The following is an 18798-nucleotide window of genomic DNA, read 5'->3' on the forward strand; positions in this document are numbered from 1 at the left end:
GAAGTCATTAAGAGTCTTTAACCGGTCTCTCCTAATTTGTGCCTTTTGTGTTTTAATTTTCTCTAATTATCTATAACCTAAATAATTAATAGAATTTCCTCTTTGAATCTTTTCAGAGGCAATTTGTAATCCCCACCTAGGCAAGACTTTCTTTACTTCTTCAAACATCCTTTCTAAAGTATCTTTATTTGAATCAGATAACAAAATGTCATCCATGTAATGATAAATTATGGACTTGGGGAATTGTTTACGAATTATTTCCAATGACTTACTTACAAAATATTGGCACAATGTAGGACTATTGAGCATACCCTGTGGGAGGATAGTCCATTGATATCTCCTATTAGGCTGAGAATTATTATAAGTAGGCACTGTGAAGGCAAATTTTTCTCTATCCTTTTCTTGTAACGGTATAGTAAAAAAACAATCTTTCAAATCAATAACGATAAGAGGCCATCCTTTTGTTAATAGAAAAGGCAAAGGAATTCCAGATTGTAGTGGGCCCATAGGTTGAATTACCTTGTTGACAGCTCTTAAATCTGTCACTATTCTCCATTTGCCAGATTTCTTTTTACAACAAACCAGGAGAATTCTAAGGGCTGGTTGATTCTTCAATATGGCGAGCATCTAGTTGCTTTTGCACTAGCTGTTCCAATGCCTGTAATTTATCTTCAGCTAGAGGCCACTGTTTGATCCATATTGGCTTCTCAGCCATTTTAAAGGTAGGGCTGTTGGTACCTCTAAAGATTTGCTATTTGCTGTATGTTCTTGTACAGCCTGAATGGCTTGTGACCTTTTCCCATAATACCTCATCATATCCTTCCCAGAATTATGAGTTCCTGGAACTACAAGAATGTTAATCTGGGTATTCTATTGCTGTAGCAGGTCACAGCCACATAAATTTATTGCAATATTGGCTATATATGGCCTTAGTCTTCCTATTTTCCTTTTGGGCCCTATGTATTCAACCCATCTTGTGCTTTGTTTTACACGAGATAGGGTTCCAATTCCCAGAAACTGAACATCTACCTCCTGAAGAAGCCAATTCAGATGCCAAGATTCTGGAGTAATGATACTTACATCTGCACCTGTGTCCAGTAAGCCAGTAATAAAAATTCCATTTACACACACTCTTAGCTTTGGTCTTTGTTCATTTATAGAAGTCTGCCAAAATACACGTAACTCATCCTTCAGGCCATTATTGCTTTTAACATCAGGTATGCGGCTTTCTAATTTTCCTGACGAGGCACGTTCTCTACAGTAACTGGAAATGACTGGACCATATTCGCCATGGGGGCCTGCGAGAGGCCCATCATTGTTTTTTTCTGATTGCCTTGTCTATCTTTTGTTGATCTACACTCATTTGTCCAATGCCTGCCCTTTCCATATCTCCTATATAAACCTGAAGGCTGAATCCTCTTATTTCTGTTATTTCTAGAAGAGGCATTATTATTATTATTTCTGGAAATCCATTGTCTGCAATTCCTTTTCATATGCCCCATTTTGCCACAATTAAAACATTTGGTATTCTGATGCCTTCTTTTACCATTAGAAATTGCTTCTTCTACCCATGCTTCAGTACCATAGTCAAATGTATCAACATGAAGTGTAGCAAGACCCATTCATCCAAGAGCACTGATCTCATTTTAATGGCCCCAAGATCCTTTTGCATTCCACATTGGCATTCTCATAAGCCAAAGACTCAATTATTATACGTCTTGCTTCTGGGTCAGATATCCCTATTTGTACAGCTTTAGTTAGTCTTTATAAAAATTCACTAAAGGGTTCTCTCTGACTCTATTTAACTCTGATATCTGATTCCATTCTCTGTCCTGGGTCTTGAACCCTGTCCCAAGCCTTTAAGGCTGCTGTGGTACATATGTATGGATAAGGTGTGTTCGTCATAATTAGCTTGTTCCTGAGGGTCAGAAAAGAGCCCTTCACCTAGAATTTGATCTAGGGAAATCTCAATTCCCTTACTCTTTCCTGCTGTTCTATAAGTCTAGCTTCTTGCCCGAATAAGCATTTCCAATTCAATTGTGGTCCACTCTCTAGGATGGCTGAAACTAATTGAATTCAATCATGGGGCGTGACCTTGTTGCTGCTAGACCACATTTTTAGCATCTCTTTAACGAAGGAGGAATGTAGCCCCAAACTCATAACAGCCTGTTTGATTTCTTTCAGATCATTCATATAGACAGGTTCCCATGTGTGTTCCTTGATGTCCCTACGGTTTCTGGAACCAGTCACCTTCTCTGTTGTTATTACTGGAAAGGCAAGTAGAGTTTTATGGGAATTATCCCAGAGAGTTTTACTCACTGATGGAGTTAAAATTTGGCTTTCTACCATTTGTTCCTATTCATCAGAATTTATAATTTCCTCAATCTATTTAAATCTGTTTACCATTGTCTTCTGCAAGGCCTGAATCTCCTGTCCAGAATTATGCTTAAAAGCCTTCATTGAGGATTCAAAGGTATGAAGTTTGTTTGTTAGAGATAATATCTCATCCTTGGACATAATTTTCATAGCATAAATTGTGCCTTCTTGTATTGAAATTCTGTCCATTAATCTTTCATACACCTTTGATAAAGTCCTATTAGCAGTTTGAACCCTCTTAGATAATGTTTCAGCACCTACAGACAGGGACTGAAGTTTATGAGCCAAATCAGCTGTCTCCTCCTCCAGAGTAGCAATGCTCTGTTTAATATGAGACTGCACCTTTTCTAAATTTTGCTCAGTTGACAGAGTCATATTAGACAAAGATCTATTCTCCTCCTTGAGAATTTCAAACTCTTTCTTGAGGTGGTTGGTGTCAATCTGAATTGTTTTTGAAATTACCTCAACCAACTGAAAGTTGTCACTCAAAACAGTTGTGCCCTTTCTTAAGCATTCAACCTCTGCCCGAAGAATCCTGGATTCATTCTATAAGGACTGTATCATTTTTCTAATATCAAAACATATCTTAAAAAAGCTACCAAAAAAAAAGTAGAATAATAAGCCCCATGAATATCCAAACCAGTGGGATATCCTCTTGTAAGATCTCAGCCATGGTATAATTAGAAAAGCTGTGAAAACCTTGAATGGTAATGCCCGACATTTTCAAGCAAACCTGTAATTTATATTTAATTGAAATAAATTTTACCTGTAATGACTGTTGCCTGCCAATAGGTGGAGGGGTGCACCTGAATCCACGTGGCCTAGGAGTCAGAACTGGAAAAAAATTCTGAAATATATACTCAAATCAGGAAGTTAAACTCACAGACCATGTGTTGTGTGAATTATTTACCCACAGGTAGGCGGCAGTGTAGGTCAGATTCAGCTGCCTGCGGGGAGAGGATGCGGAGCAGTTGTTTGTGCTGAGTGGTGCTTTGCACTGGCTGCACTGCTGTTGCTGCTAGGCGTGGGCAAATATGGCGGGCAGGGGGGGGGGAGGTAGAGCTGAGTCTCCCTTTCTGAGCTCTGTTAGCGTGCTTTATCCACGGCGGAGGTGGAGTGGTCTCTCACTGAGAGCAGCTCTGGGCTGTGCGGAGGGGGGAAGGAGGCCCCAGCAGAGAGGTCGCCTGCTCCTTGCAGCCACACAGCAACCAAAGTCTCGGAGGTGTGTAACCAAAAAGCCGCAAGCTCAGGCGCCAATTGAAGGCATAAGTCACAAACAATCCCACACCAGTTTGGAATTATGACCAATAGAGAAGCTACTTATTTAAAGGAAAAACACTTACAGATCACCGTCCCAGACAATAGCCCTCTACATAATCAGGAATGGAGCCTACTCCCAGGAAACAGCCAGAAGCCAGAGTGAGTGCAGAGGGAAGTGGCCACTTTTTTAAAGGGAGAGAGATCACGCCCCAGTGGGCTGGTATCTCAGCGGCTATTGGCTGAAGGAGCAGAAGGAGCTCCTGCAACACCAATGATGGAGGAAGGTCATTGGTAAATTAATAAACTGCTTGGCCCTGATAGGTTAGATTGGAGTAAACAGAACAGAATGCTGGGAGGAAAAGGAAGTCAGGTAAGACGCCTCAGACAGACGCCATGCAGTTCCTCTCCAGGGCAGATGAGATGAAGCAAGCTGCCAGGTCAGACATGCTGAATCTTTCCTGGTAAGACTGTTGCTATACAGATTATTAGAGATGGGTTAATCAGGATATGAGAATTAGCTGGTAAGGGCTAGAGCTAATGGGCCAAGCAGTGTTTAAAATAATACACTTTGTGTGTTGTTATTTTGGAGCATAAGCTAGCCAGGCGGCCAGGAGCCAGGTGGCAGAATCACAGCCCGCAGCTCCTTCAACAGGTCATAGTCAACTAAATGTGATGCTTAACTTCAAATACTACATTCTACAAAGAAACAATGGACAGCTATACCTGCCTATCTCCAAAGATCAGGCTGGGCTCTGATAGTATCAAGTACCATGGTTTTCAGACTGCAGTTGCCCATCACACTAAGAGTAAGCTCCTCCTTTGGATTGACTGGGGAGGTTTGGTTGCAGTACCTGGATATGTAAGAAATCCATGAAGGCGATGAGGGCTAAACTTTTATATCTGAGGAAAAAATAAGGAAACACACACGCTTTCTGATGAATGCTCTCTGAAAATCTATCTCCACACAGCTACATTTTTAACATACATCCACATATCTATGTATCTATCTTTATATATATATATATATATATATATATATATATAATCTCTTTCTTACACAGTTGTATATTTCTATATTTAATCGTATCTCCTTTCAGTTGACTACATATCTTTTTTAACATAAATTTCTCTTTTGCATCTCTTTTCTATATACCTTGATCTTCCTTGCCTTCACATGGTTACAAATCTCCACACAGTCACAGCTACCCATCTCATTTACAACTCCTCATGTATCAGCAGCTCTTTCACAAAGCTCTCTCTCCCTCTCTCATACACACACATACACACACACTTCTTCTACATTACTGGCACACGTTTTACTCACCCACTCTCATTCATTACCTCTCTCACACTTCCCTTATGCTCTTTTTTCTTTATCTCTCATGCTTTTCTCTCGCCACAGCCAACTTCTTTCAATACCACCACTCTTACCTCTGATCACTTACAGTCCAAACTCTGGACAATTATAAGTTACATTTTCAGGCTCCAACCTATTCTCAGAGCACATAATAAGTAATGTAGTTTCTCTTAAGCTAGGGAGGTCCCATTGACTGGCCAGTGAGTAATGTTTAGCCATGCACATAGCTCAAATGGTTAGGGTTCCCAGACCAAATAAATAAATAAATAAATAAATAAATAAATAAATAAATAACTAAATAAATAAATAAATATAAAAAAGACACTAGAATTTGAGACTTAATAACAACAGTTAATTAGCTTGATCTTGAGTGGTAGGAAGTACATGCAGACTAAAGTTGCTTCAAGCTCTGCCCTTAAATCAGCTACAAACAACACCTGGAAAAATGACCTCCTGTATTTGTCTTTAGGAACAACCAGATATCTCCAGGGGAAACTAGCCTGCTTTGAATTTGTTCTAGAGTCTAAAGTTAGCTGTCTGTACAAAAAAAGAGACTGTCTTAGTGACTGAGAATCTTATGTCAGTCTGAGTAATGTAAAATTCATCAAAATTATACAGTTGATCAGAAATCATCTTCCTGACTATCTATAGCTATAATTGTGCCCAATAGGTAGAATATTTATATGAGATAAACACACAGGCATTAAGAATACACTCAAAGATATTCTTAGAGGAGAAATTAAGTGACACATGAGAAAAAATTACAGATACAGACATCCAGATTTCAGAGTCAGTGGCCTTAACAGACAGAATAGACAGGCTTATCTCCATCAGATAATAATTCCTATAGTGGGTCAACACCTAAATTATCAATTACCATATACTGTATACTTCCATGGCCCCCTCCAAATTTTATTTATAATAAATTCTTAGGTGATAAACATGTTGACTATCTAGTGGTTAAACTTTGGAAACGTGAGTGAAGCTACTCTTACTAATACATACTTCAGTTTCATTACTCAGGAGAGACAGGCCACTGTGGTCTACATAATCAGATTCCAAGACAATCAGAGCTATGTATAAGAGAGAGAGAGGGAGAGAGAGAGAGAGAGAGAGAGAGAGAGAGAGAGAGAGAGGAGAAAGAAACAAGAATGAAACAAAGAAAGGAAGGAGATCATTCTGATTCTGATCTGGCTATGAGGAAAGAAATTGCCTACTTACTATACAGCTTACAGTGTTCACAGAAGTGAGAAATAGTGGGAAACTTAGACCATTGGCAATTAAAAGTCTGTGTTCTTTGGGGAGCTACAAAGACACCTCTGACCTACAGCTTGAGGACATTTCCCACATGAGCCATTTGGACTTTATTTAGAAACATAGATTCTGGGATATACATAATTACCTGTGTATAGTAATTCCAATTGAACTCTGTTATGTGAATATTTAGGAAGATGATCCTCATTTTTATTTATTTTCTGTGGAAAGCATATTTCAGTCCAAAAAGGGCAAGTTAAAATTTTCAAAGATGCATAAGATGATTTTTATTTTAAAAAAAAATCATGCAAAATCAAATATAATGACACAGCATTTAGGATGAAGATGCATCTAGCAACCAGATTAACAAGAGAACATGGAATTGGAGTGATGAATAGAAGCTGTTTTACAAAATAGAATAAGTACACCCATCAAGATCCTACTGCTCTAACCCCATGAACTGTTTGATATAAGGAACTGAGGTCACTGTCTAGAAATGGAACAAAAACATTCAGACCTTACGGATAACTGTTATCAATGCATTCTTTAGAAATATGAATAGGACTTCAAATTTATGACATTCTTTTTTATTGATTTTATTGACCTCTACATTTTTCTCTGCTTCCTTCTCTGCCTCTACCCTCCTCACTTCAACCCTTCCCCAAGGTCCCGTGCTCTCAATTTACTGAGGAGATCTTGTCTGTTTCTACTTTCCCTCTAGATTAGATCTATGTAAGTCTCTCTCATTGTCCTTATTGTTGTCTAATTTCTCTGGGGTTATGGTTTGTGGGCTGGTTTTCTTTGCTTTATGTTTAAAAACCACCTATGAGTGAGTACATGTGATAACTGTCTTTCTGTGTCTGGGTTACCTCACTCAAAAAGATGTTTTCTAGCTCCATCCATTTTTCAGCAAAATTCAAGATGTCATTATATTTTCTGCTGTGTAGTACTCTATTGTGTAAATGTACCACATTTTCCTTATACATTCTTCAGGTAAGGGGCATTTAGGTCATTTCTATGTTCTAGCTATGACAAACAATGATGCTATGAACATAGTTCAGCACATGTCCTTGTAGCACGATTGAGCATCCTTTGGATATATACCCAAAAGTGGTATTACTAGGTCTTGAGAAAGGACATACCTTTTCCTAACCCTTCCCAAACAGTTTCCCCAGTTGGGTACCAAGTATTCAAATATATGAGTAACATATTAAGCACTCTCTTACATTTTAAATGTATATCTGGCTGCAAATATTTTACATTAATCAACCCTTAAGTTTACTTTCAATTTGTTTTTAGTTACTTGTTTAAGGCAAACCTTAAAATTATATACAGAACGCTATATAGCAAGAGATATAAATTGGTCTCTCCCTCCAAGCTTGTCCCTGCAAATGCATTACATTTTTACTTATGACTGCAAACATAACTCTTACCACATTAGAGAATTTGACCATTTATTAGGTGACTGGCCATTAACTTGTATGTCTTAATTATATTTAGCAGTTTACAGTGTTAGTAGCATTTATATGACTAGGATTTTATAAATTTATCCCTGTTGAACATTAAAATTTATCATAAATATATTCCACAGAGAGACTGGGACCCTCATTTTTTTTCTCATTTTTCCCTCAATTGTTCTACTATAAAGGAAGAAAATAAGAATGTTTTTCTTTTTCCATATAAATGTGAACGATCAAACATAAAACAACATCTGATTTCTCACAAATTATCCATGGTTAACTCAAAATATTCACCTGGTATGACATTCACCTGTCAAGAGGAAACAAAAGACATTACACAGTTACTAAGTCAGGTAGGTGGTGTCATCCAGACCTTGTCTTTTTGAACCCTTACTGTGTGACAGTAAAACCAATCTTCATAGATGATGTCATACATACAGAAATGCTTATCAGAAACAGGAGAGGCATGGAACACAAGTGCGTTGATGATCTGACTCACATCACTATCTGGCTTGGACTTTCTGCTGAAGACTGTCTCCCACTGCAACAATGAGCTTATGGAGGTTGTCCTTTGGATGATGTCTTGAGTTTCCACCCAATATAAGTAGCATCCATCAACTAGTTTTGGCAACAGTTCCTCTCTTTTGAGGCTGCTCTTCTCTGTGCCTTGCTCTTGTGACTGTTTACATGCTTTGCTGTGCATCCATTGAGAATCCTGAGCACACACTTCAATGTACTTTGAGCTTCATCAGCAGAACAGTAGCACGAGTTACTGTGCTGTCAAATGCAGCACCTTTTAGCTTAAGAACTATTTCACATTTGCTGAACATTTTCTGTTTTTCTGAAGCAAGTCCACTACCTGTAAGCACCAACAACCCATTCCTACACTGCCCAGCATTTATGACCACACACTGGCTAGTTGATTCATTCTCCTCTGGAAGCAGCAATAGTGATCTTATATTTTCATTGTCTGTAAGATCCATGGGTTATTTTTAATTAAATTTGTTCATTTATTTTACACCCTGTCCACAATTTTCCCTCCCCTCCCTCCTCTCCTTGCATTCCCTCCCCCATTTCCCTATGTCCCCCACCCCTAATACATTTCTCCTCTTTTGCTGTTCTGACATAGTCAAGAGGTACATTGGCATTATGAAGCAGGCTACAAGCTGTGAGTACTAAGAGCCATATAGTAGCCTTAACAGTAGCTATGAATCCAGGAAGCAGGAGGAGAGAGCTGTTGGCTGGCTTTGGATTTTGAAATGCCCAAATCCACCCTTAGTGACACACCCCATCAACACTTCGGCTAACAAGGTAATACCTCCTTCTCCCTCTCAAGTAGTACCACTCACTCCCTGATAGTCAAGCATTCAAATACATGAGCCTTTGGAGCCATTCTTAATGAAAGCACCACAGTAATACATTGAAGAAATTCCATTAGATTGAAACCAGGCTACAAAACATAACAATGGATGTAAAAATTGTTAAAGGTAATAAAAACATACAAAATCTATTTTTCTCATTTTTAAACTTCTTTAAAATCAAGTAGGCTTTAATTCACAAATTGTAATAAAATGTTAGAAGATACAGAAGGAAAATATATGATTGCATTATCAAGGACAGAGGGGGAAATGGAAGAATGTTATTGATATGGTCATATACCCCATGAGCACTTGAGGGAATCTCTGTCTCTGTCTCTCTCTCTCTCTCTCTCTCTCTCTCTCTCTCTCTCTCTCTCTCGACTTCTGTTTTGTGCCTGCATGATGAATGAGTTGTTTGTTGAATTTCCTGTCCCAGAGACCCTAATTTCCACATCTGTCCTCTGAAGGCATCTGGTACAAGCATGATGCACAGACTTACAGGAAGGAAAAGTTCAAGGTCACATACCTTCCAAATCCCTCAAATTTGTGCCAGAAACTGTAGAAAAGAAACAGTAAAGGGTGAGGACACAGCTCTATTGGATTACTTACATTTGTATATCTCTTGCCTTCCAATTAAACATTATCAAAAACCCTTCAATGGTTCATCTACCTGATCATGGCATCTTCTTGCATGATTGACTCCATTTTGTTCTTCTGCACAACCTTTTTCCCTTGGACCTCCAGCTACAGCAATACTAACCTGCTTTCTTCTGTTCCCCACATACATATAGGTCTATGGGCTGTTCCTTCTTTCTGGAACGCCCTTCTCTAATTTATGTCCTGTTCCCTTCTCATCATACCTCCTGAGCTATAACAGTGTTTTCAGTGGTGATATATTAACATTCAATATCACCTTATAGAAACTATCAAAAGAAAATCTAGATATAATTTACAAGTCAATAATGGACATAAAACTATATATCAAAATACAATGTTTGAAAAACAATAAAATGAGGAAAATAAATGAAATTAGATAAAAGAAACTCAAAACCAAAGGAGTAAGTTGGGTTTCAGTGACTTCAGGTCAAAATTAAACACAATCACATGTGTTCCAAGTGAAAGGCAGTAATGATCAGAATGCTAGAGAAAACACTAAGCTATGCACTGTTCATAAAATTTATACTTAAAGTGTGTAACATCCATACTTTGAAATTCAAATAATTGAAAATATTGTACAAACAATCTCTCGTCTACAAGAAAGAGTCATATGAGGGCTAGGGGAAAAGAATGATGGTGGAGTGCTTGCCTGGCATTTGTGAAGCTCTAGTTTGTGTTCTCAACACAATCGAAAATAATAAGTAAATAAGAAAAATGCCAAATAGATGCTATTAGTTACCAGCAAAGAAGAGTTAGGTTAAAGGTGTCAGAAGTGGTAGGGAAGAGGGTATTGCTTTAAACTATCACCCGTGGTAACCTGAGAAGACCTCTAATAGTCCAGGGACTTTGACTTGGATAAAACTAGATCCTTGATTTCCATCCAGAAAAGGATTTCTGGATGAATCAGTATGAAACATAGTAGAGTTTATTAGTATAAAAGTATTTTATTGTAAATATTAAGATTGCTTAGGAAGATGGCAAAAACACCCAGGTTGAAATGTGTATACATTTCATAAAAGAATCTTCATTGTCTTCACAATTGTCATCTTTAGAATTTTGGCAGGTTTTATTGCCATTATCATCAACGTGTTGCTAAGAAGATTTAATGAGATCCCAATGTGTGTGGGGGGCACTTGATAGAATTGCAATAGATAAGGTTAAATTATGGATGCGAATGTAGGTTATGTTCAATGTAAATAAAGTTAATAGTTTTATTTGGTTTAGCCATGGTTCATTGCTAATGCCATTAATTGTGTTGGGATTCTTGATTCAAGCAGATTCTATAGTGAGGGTTCCTTTCCTACTCATGTCTAATTTCCCATTTCTCACCTGCCACAGAGGAACTTGACCATCTTTTAAACATTAATTATTGACTGTCACCAGGTCCAGGGTCTTCCCATAAGATAAGTTGTTTACCTGAAGCTGTACTAAAGACATAGGAATAATTAGGCCTTTGATACTCTTTCTTACTTGAATTCCCATCCCACTTAGCCCAGTTATTATGAGCCATTATGAGATTCTGTTGGGCCGGAGTTCTGACTCAAATATGCACATGTTCTCCTTTTCCATTTTCTTTCCAATGTTGGCCAGAACCTAACAATGTTTTCTCTAGGTCCTGGAATTTCTTACTCATTCTCAAAGATTCTGTTCCTCCCATGTGGCTGTTTAGCATATGACTGACTTCCATGCTGGGTTGATTCAGAAAAATGGCATAGCTTTCTCTCTCCCTCTTAAGCTTCCACCTATGAATGAAAGAATCTTTTATTCTCAAAGATACTCCATGATTCCCATGTCAAAAGAAGAAAAAAATAAGTATCACAAGAAAGGGAGAGTTGGTAACTATCAGTAGAAATCGATAAAATTGGGACCTATTTAATAGTAGAAAAGATAAAATTAAAAGAGATTAAAATCCAATCAATAATATGAATAAACTTAAAATTGGTTTATGAGATGATCATGAAATTAAAGAAATTAGTAGCTAAATTATTAAAATAAGCAAGGAAAAAGTTATTCCACTTAAAATACAGAACAACTGTTAGGGTAAGGGTTGTTTTTTCCTCCCAGCTGCCCAGCTAGCTCAGACCTGAAATAATCACACAGAAACTGTATTTATTAAACCACTGTTTGGCCCATTATCTCTAGTTTATTAATGGATAACTCTTACATATTAATTTAACCCATTTCTATTACTCTGTATATCACCACAAGCTCGTGGCCTACCAGCAAAATTTCAGCACATCATCTCTGGCGGCTCCATGGTGACTCTCTAACTCTGCCTTCCTCCTCCCATCATTCAGTCCAATTTTCCCGGTCTACTTAAGTTCTGCCTTATCAACAGGCCAAAGCAGTTTCTTTATTCATTAACCAATAAAAGCAACACATAGACAGAAGGACTTCCCACACCACACAACAGAAAAGGCAAACACCATTAACAGGTTAGGTTAAACAGGCAACTTTTGATGGCACCATATTCCAGACTGATCAATAGTTCTTGGTTGTATATAAATAACTTCTTTAGCTTCATTAAATAATAATTGAAAGTAGTTAAATAGTAATAAAATCATTCATTTTTTGCTTATAAGGAAATACAAACTTTCTACTGGCCTTGTTCATACTCTTGCCTCAGCTGAGGTTCAACTCAGACTGTTTCAAATGGCTTCAATTTGAAGACTGAGGATGTGTGCCAGAAACACTCTCTGCCTGCTAGGAATATTCCGCTCCCTGTGGGAGTGCCAAGGAGAAATATAGAAGTAAAGGGGTGCTGCAAGAACTCTCATGTCCTGAGGGTAAAAGAGAAATGTGATGATTTTGACTCTATCACAAATACTATTAAGTTTCCTGTTTTTGTATTTTAGATTCTTTCCATTTCATCAGCAATTATTTCTACTAAATTATTTTCTGATTTTCTAATTCTTTCTTCTAACTTCAACTTTCTATGGAAGCTTAGGCTGAACTCTTAAATTTGGTGATTTCCTTGATTAAATTAATCTCATCAAATATTTCTTGAGCATATTTTTTCTTCAAAGTTTTTACTTCAAAGTTCATGCCTACTAACTCTAAGAGTAGAATACATTTATGTCTGTTTCTAAAATAGGTATATAAAAGTTACTTAAAGAAAGGGTTTAACTGTAGTGGTAGTAAAATATTAGTTGATTTGGGCCAAGCATGGGTAGGGGAACTAACAATGATGAGACATTAGGAATAATTTTAAGAAGAAAACATATTAAATTTGTGTGTTGTCAAATTATCCTATGGTTTTGTAAAATTATATTTTTCCATGATGCAGGATGGAACCCAGGAACTTGCTCATGCTAAGCAAATTCTCAACTACTTAACTATGCCCATATCCTCAGTCATAAATTTCCCAATGTGAAATTCTATTATTCACTATAACTAATTTCTCATTGCTTTGTTATAAAAATATTAAATATTTGTCATGTGAATGTGTACTAAGAAATCTCATAATGGAAACCCAAAATGCAGCAACTGCCCCTCTAGAATTTTTAGTCTGTTGGTAAGTTCTTTAATTTAATTTAATTTTAAAGTCCTTTGGGCTTTCTAGCTTATTTACCAGGATATATATATATATATATATATATATATATATATATATATATACTCTGTGTTTGTATGCTCGAATATTAAAGTTCTCTTCAATGTAAATTTTAAATGCCTGGAGTCACAGTAAATTCCCCTGTTCTTGGAGTCCTTCTAGTTTAATCTCTGCTCTCAGATTAAATTATCTGCTTTTCTAATGGTATTGATATCATATTCCTTGAATTACTAATGAGAAATTCCATCTCCTAGACTCCAGACTCTGTAAGTAAATGGACCATGTCTTACTAACCTTTTTTTTATAGACTCTAGTACTTAGGAGAATGTCTGTGTGTCATAGTAAGTAGGTATTTATTAATTAAATCATTATACAAATGTGTCATTGTAGTGTTGACAAAATTATACTCGATGTTTTAATATTTTTTACCAAATAATTTACCAGACTATTTACTTATATTAGTCAACTGAAGCTTTCCATATCTAATTCTAGCTTGTGGCACCTATAGTAATCTTTGCTCATAAATCTTATTATCCAGCTTATTAAAGATGATGTATTAAATAAGAGTAATTAGGCTCTTAGGAAGAGTGTAGTGCTTGTTCACATATGAAAACAAGACTAGAATGTTGGGGTTTTATTATGATTGCTCAGAATATTTCTTTAATCAAATCCACATTCAGGAGTTAAATTCTGAAACACAGACAATAGTTTACAGAAACCTAACTTCCATAAAAACTGGGTATTGTAAACCCTTCTACAGAGAATGGCCACAACACCAAATATGTGTCTCTCTGACAAATGAGTTCTGCTGTTCAGGACTCAAAAGCAGACCACAGTGCCACTGGGGAGTCTTCTAAATTGGAGCAGATGGTAGTACTTATTTGACCATCAGATGCTATTCTGAAGTATCAGTTGGCCAACTAGTTGGTGGAGGTATGAAAAAAAAAGATTTATTTAGGGCAGGAATATTCAAGCCCAAATGTGTATCCACATGGAGTTTAAACTGATATAGACAAATTACAATCAACAAATTACCAGGGCAGATCCAGTTGAAGGTATGGTGTAAAGCTCCATCCTGAAGATGAATGCATAGCTGGAAAATATTTCTGCAACCAGCTGGGCTATAATATCTTCCATGCAAGCTTCCCCTGAGATATACAGTAGCCACAGGCATATTCACACATGCACACACCCCAGCAAATGCATTCCTACAAGTACAGTTGCTAATTATTCTGAAATTTAAATAGAACGCCACTTAGGAAACAGCTGGGTCAACTGTAGCTGTTATGTGGAAATATTCACAGCATGTGTTGGTGTTCTACATCAGAAGAGCTTTTCCTGGCTCATCTTTACAGTAGCAGCTGCAGTTCTGTGTAGCTTTTAGCAATATACAACTCTCTGGGCCTTCTGAACAGTTACATGGATTATACTGGTCAGATCACAGACATGATTCATTAAAATTAAATCTAACTAATTAACACACTGCCCATAATACAATTTTAAATATTTTCATAATAATGATATATATTCATTACATATAGAGAATAAAAGCTCATACTTGTTATTTAACAGGCTGCTAGGACATTGGAAGCTCCTTGTATAAAATAAACAGATTCCCATTGTGGTGTAGGAGGCTGCTTGTTTGTTTCCTGGCCACCTAGCAGCTCAGACCCAAAATAATCACACAGAAATTACATTATTTAAAACATTGATTGGCCCTATGATCCAGCTTCTTATTGGCTAACTCTTACATATTAATTTAACCTGTTTCCCTTAATCCGTGTATCATCACATGACAGGGGCTCACTGGGTAAAGTTTCAGCATCTGTCTCTGCCCAGAGGTACATGGCTTTTTTTGACTTTGCCTTCATTTCTCCAGCATTCAGTTTAGTTTTCCTTACTTAGCTCTGCTCTACCCTATCACAGGCCCCAAATAGCTTTTTTTATTAACCAATGGTATTCACAGGATACATAGGGGAATCCCACATCACCACTATGGGCATACTGAACTTCGACATAGGAGAAATGAATCAAATTCTTTAACTGAACATCACATCATAACCCTCATTCTTTGGAAAAGTAAAGTAAGCACAGACTCCCCTAATGCATCCACTTATAATTAATAAACTATTTTTAATGTATTAATGACAGCTGGAATAAATAATATGTTCTGAGAACTGGAAGATAATCTGGGTTTTAAACACTTTGCATTCTTTAATTTAACCATATAACAATGCTACATATACAATGGCCTTATTTTACTGATGGACTGAAGGACATGGAGGCTAATGTATTTACTAAAATTATAATATACATACTATTGCTAAACAAATGAAATAAGGCAGAGCTAGTACTAGAATCTTGGCAGATTGGAGTCAAAGCTTATTTGTCATTATCATTTATTTTATCTTCTTGATGATTGAAAGAAAAGTCAGGACTCAATCTTAATTCTGTTAGAAAAACATGCAAATTACCACTAAACATTATAATGTTCCAAGACTCTCAGTGGGTGATTAACATTATCATCCTTTTAAGAACTCATGAAAAAGTAGTTTTAGGAAGACTGAGTAGCACAGGTTTCCAGGCTCTTGTTCTGTTCTTAGACAGAATAGACAAGAAAGCTGCTAGCAGCAGAATCTCAGAAAGCTTTGAAAAGGTAGAAGGCATGGAGTTGGTTGCCCATTTTTCTGACATTGTTATTTATTCTCACTTTCATCTGATAGTGTGAGGTAGGTAAGCGTCCACGGAGATGTCAGGGATTTCCAGGTAGGTAAGTGTCCACGGAGATGTCAGGGATTTCCAGATAGGTTAGCGTCCACGGAGATGTCAGGGATTTCCAGGTAGGTTAGCGTCCATGGAGATGTCAGGGATTTCCAGGTAGGTAAGTGTCCACGGAGATGTCAGGGATTTCCAGGTAGGTAAGTGTCCACGGAGATGTCAGGGATTTCCAGGTAGGTAAGTGTCTATACTATAATGAATGCTATTTTTTATGCTGGATCATGTCCGTTAAGGCACTCTTAGAATTTATGTAAGGAATTATAAAGGAAGTTTTGATAACTTTAAAGATGTTAACCATTAATTAACATTGTATTATACTACACAAAGTCTGCGAGGCAATTTTGATGTTTTTTTTCTTTTTTAAATTTTACTTATTTATTTATTTATTTATTTTAATTTTGAGACAGGGTCTCTTTAAGTAGATTAAAATTGTTTGGAAGTCTCTGTGTAACTCAGGCTAGTATGCTTTCTGTCTGCCTTCTAAATTCTGGGATTTTATACTTACACTCCCATGCTCAGTTTTCCAATTCAAATTTTTTATGTAAAAAGCATTCCTGTAGATATTGATTAAGATTTGAGAAAGTTTGATTGAAACAAGTAAGCAAACATTTTACATTGTTGTTGGAACCTATTTTATTTTTCAGTTTAAAAGTACATTTTTTCCTTCTATATAATTTTTATGTTTGTACACTGTTGTGGAATATTATTTTAAGGTGTGTTACATTTGATTATGCTGTGGAACATTTGTTTTAATGATGCAAAGATGTGCTGCATTGTTGTATGTTGCATTTGTTTTACTCTATGAAGTTGTGATTCTTTGCTTGTCTAAAACACATGATTGTCTAGGAAATAGCAAGCAGGAGAAAGGATAGGCAGAGCTGGTGGACAGAAAGAATAAAGAGAAGGAGAAATCTGGGAGGAGAAAAAGAAGGTAGAACAAGGAGAGGAGAACATCAGGAGTCAGCTACACAGACACAGAGTAAGAAGTAAAGACAAGCTATGCAGAAATAGAGCAAGATAAAGCCCATATTCAAAAAGCAGATGGGAAAAGTTAAGAAAAGCTGACTAGCAACAAGCCAAGCTAAAACTTGGCATTTTTAAGTAATAATAAGCTTTCATGTGTGATTTATTTGGGAGCCAAATGGTACTCTACTCCCACAAAAGCAAAAGAGTAAACAACTAACAAGAGTACCCACAGACCTAGGATGTTTTCAACATTAGCCATGGAGGCTTCTACTTTCAATGGGCAAAAGTCAATGGAGAAATGCATAATCAGTTAAAATGCTGAGAATAAAAGACGTGTGCTCAGCCTTGAATGGAACATCTACATTAACCCCTATCACTCTCAAGGCTTAAGAAACAGTGGCGAAGTAGAAGTGGAAACAATATAAGAGCCAGAGATGGGGAGAAGTGCTTTTAAGCATTGTCTCTTGGACTTGACATAGCTATTGACAAGAAAAATAAATCATTATTGATAGATTTTCCATGTGTCAAAGGTACGCCAGACCCATACACAAATGGACAGTACAAACTGGACTGCAGTTATTAAGGGGGGGAGAGAAGGGGGAGAGAGAAGAAAAGCCAGTACAGGCACCCTCCCCACTGCTGATTAGACTCTTACCTGGGGTTATCCTTGTGTATTTCTTGGACTTTCCCTAGGGCCATGTTTCTTGCTAGCCCCTTAATTGCTACCTCTATCAAGATATCTCTTTTCTTTGGTTCCCTCTCTGTTCTCCCACCTTCTTGAGCATCATGTTCCCCCTTGTTCTCTTCCTCATCTTGATTAATTTTGGTATGTAGTACCTATCCAGAAAATTGTTCAGTTCCTTTAAATTTTGCAATTTTGGGGAGTGTAGGTTTTTTGAAGTATGACCTGATGATTCTCTGGATTTCCTCTGCGTCTGTTGTTATATTCCACTTCAATTTCTGATTTTGCTAATTTACAGATTCCCTCTCTGCCTTTTGGTTAGTTTGTCTAGCTTGTTGATTTTTCTCAAAGAACAAACTATCTCATTGATTTTTTGTATTGCATTTTGATTCTATTTTATTTATTCCAGGCATCAAATTGATTATTTCATGGCATCTACTTCTCCTGGGTGAATTTGCTTCTTTCTGTTCTAGAGCTTTCAGATGTGCTGTTAAGTCACTTGTGTGAGATTTCTTCAGGTTCTTTATTGTAAGCACTTAGTGCTAGGAACTTTCCCCTTAGCACTGGTTTCAAAGTGTCCCATAAATTTGGGTATGCTGTGCATTCATTTTTATTGAATTCTACAAAGTCTTTAATTTCTTTCTTTCCTTTTTCCTTGACACTGGGGTGATTCTGTTGAGCATTGTTCAATTTTCATGATTTTTTAGCCTTTCTGCAATTAATGTTCTTGAATTCTATCTTTAAGTCATGGTGATCTGATAAGAAACATGGGATTATTCCAATTTTTTACATCTGCTGAGGTTTGCTTTGTGACCAAGTACGGGGTCGGTTTTAAATAAAGTTCCATTAGGTGCTGAGAAGAAGATATATTCTTTAGTGCTTAAATGAAATGTTCTGTAGATGTCTTTAATCCCATTTGAGTCATAGCATCTGTTAGTTCTCTTATTTCTTATTTAAGTTTCTCTCTGGCAGACTTCTCCATTGGTGAGAGTGGGGTGTTGAAGTCCCCTACTTTAGGATGTGGGGTTCAATGTATAATTTAAGCTTTAGTAATGTTTCTTTTACATATGTGTGTGCTCTTGTATTTGGGGCATAGA

General features: G+C 36.9%; 1 pseudogene; it reads right to left on the minus strand.

Moving 5' to 3' along the window:
• Positions 1 to 8056: 8056 nt before the first annotated feature.
• On the minus strand, positions 8057 to 8690 carry LOC121452785 (annotated as a pseudogene).
• Positions 8691 to 18798: the final 10108 nt, after the last annotated feature.

Source organism: Microtus oregoni, unplaced genomic scaffold, assembly GCF_018167655.1.
Source record: "Microtus oregoni isolate MIOR12 unplaced genomic scaffold, Mior012 000010F_ref0000083, whole genome shotgun sequence".
NCBI lineage: Eukaryota > Metazoa > Chordata > Mammalia > Rodentia > Cricetidae > Microtus > Microtus oregoni.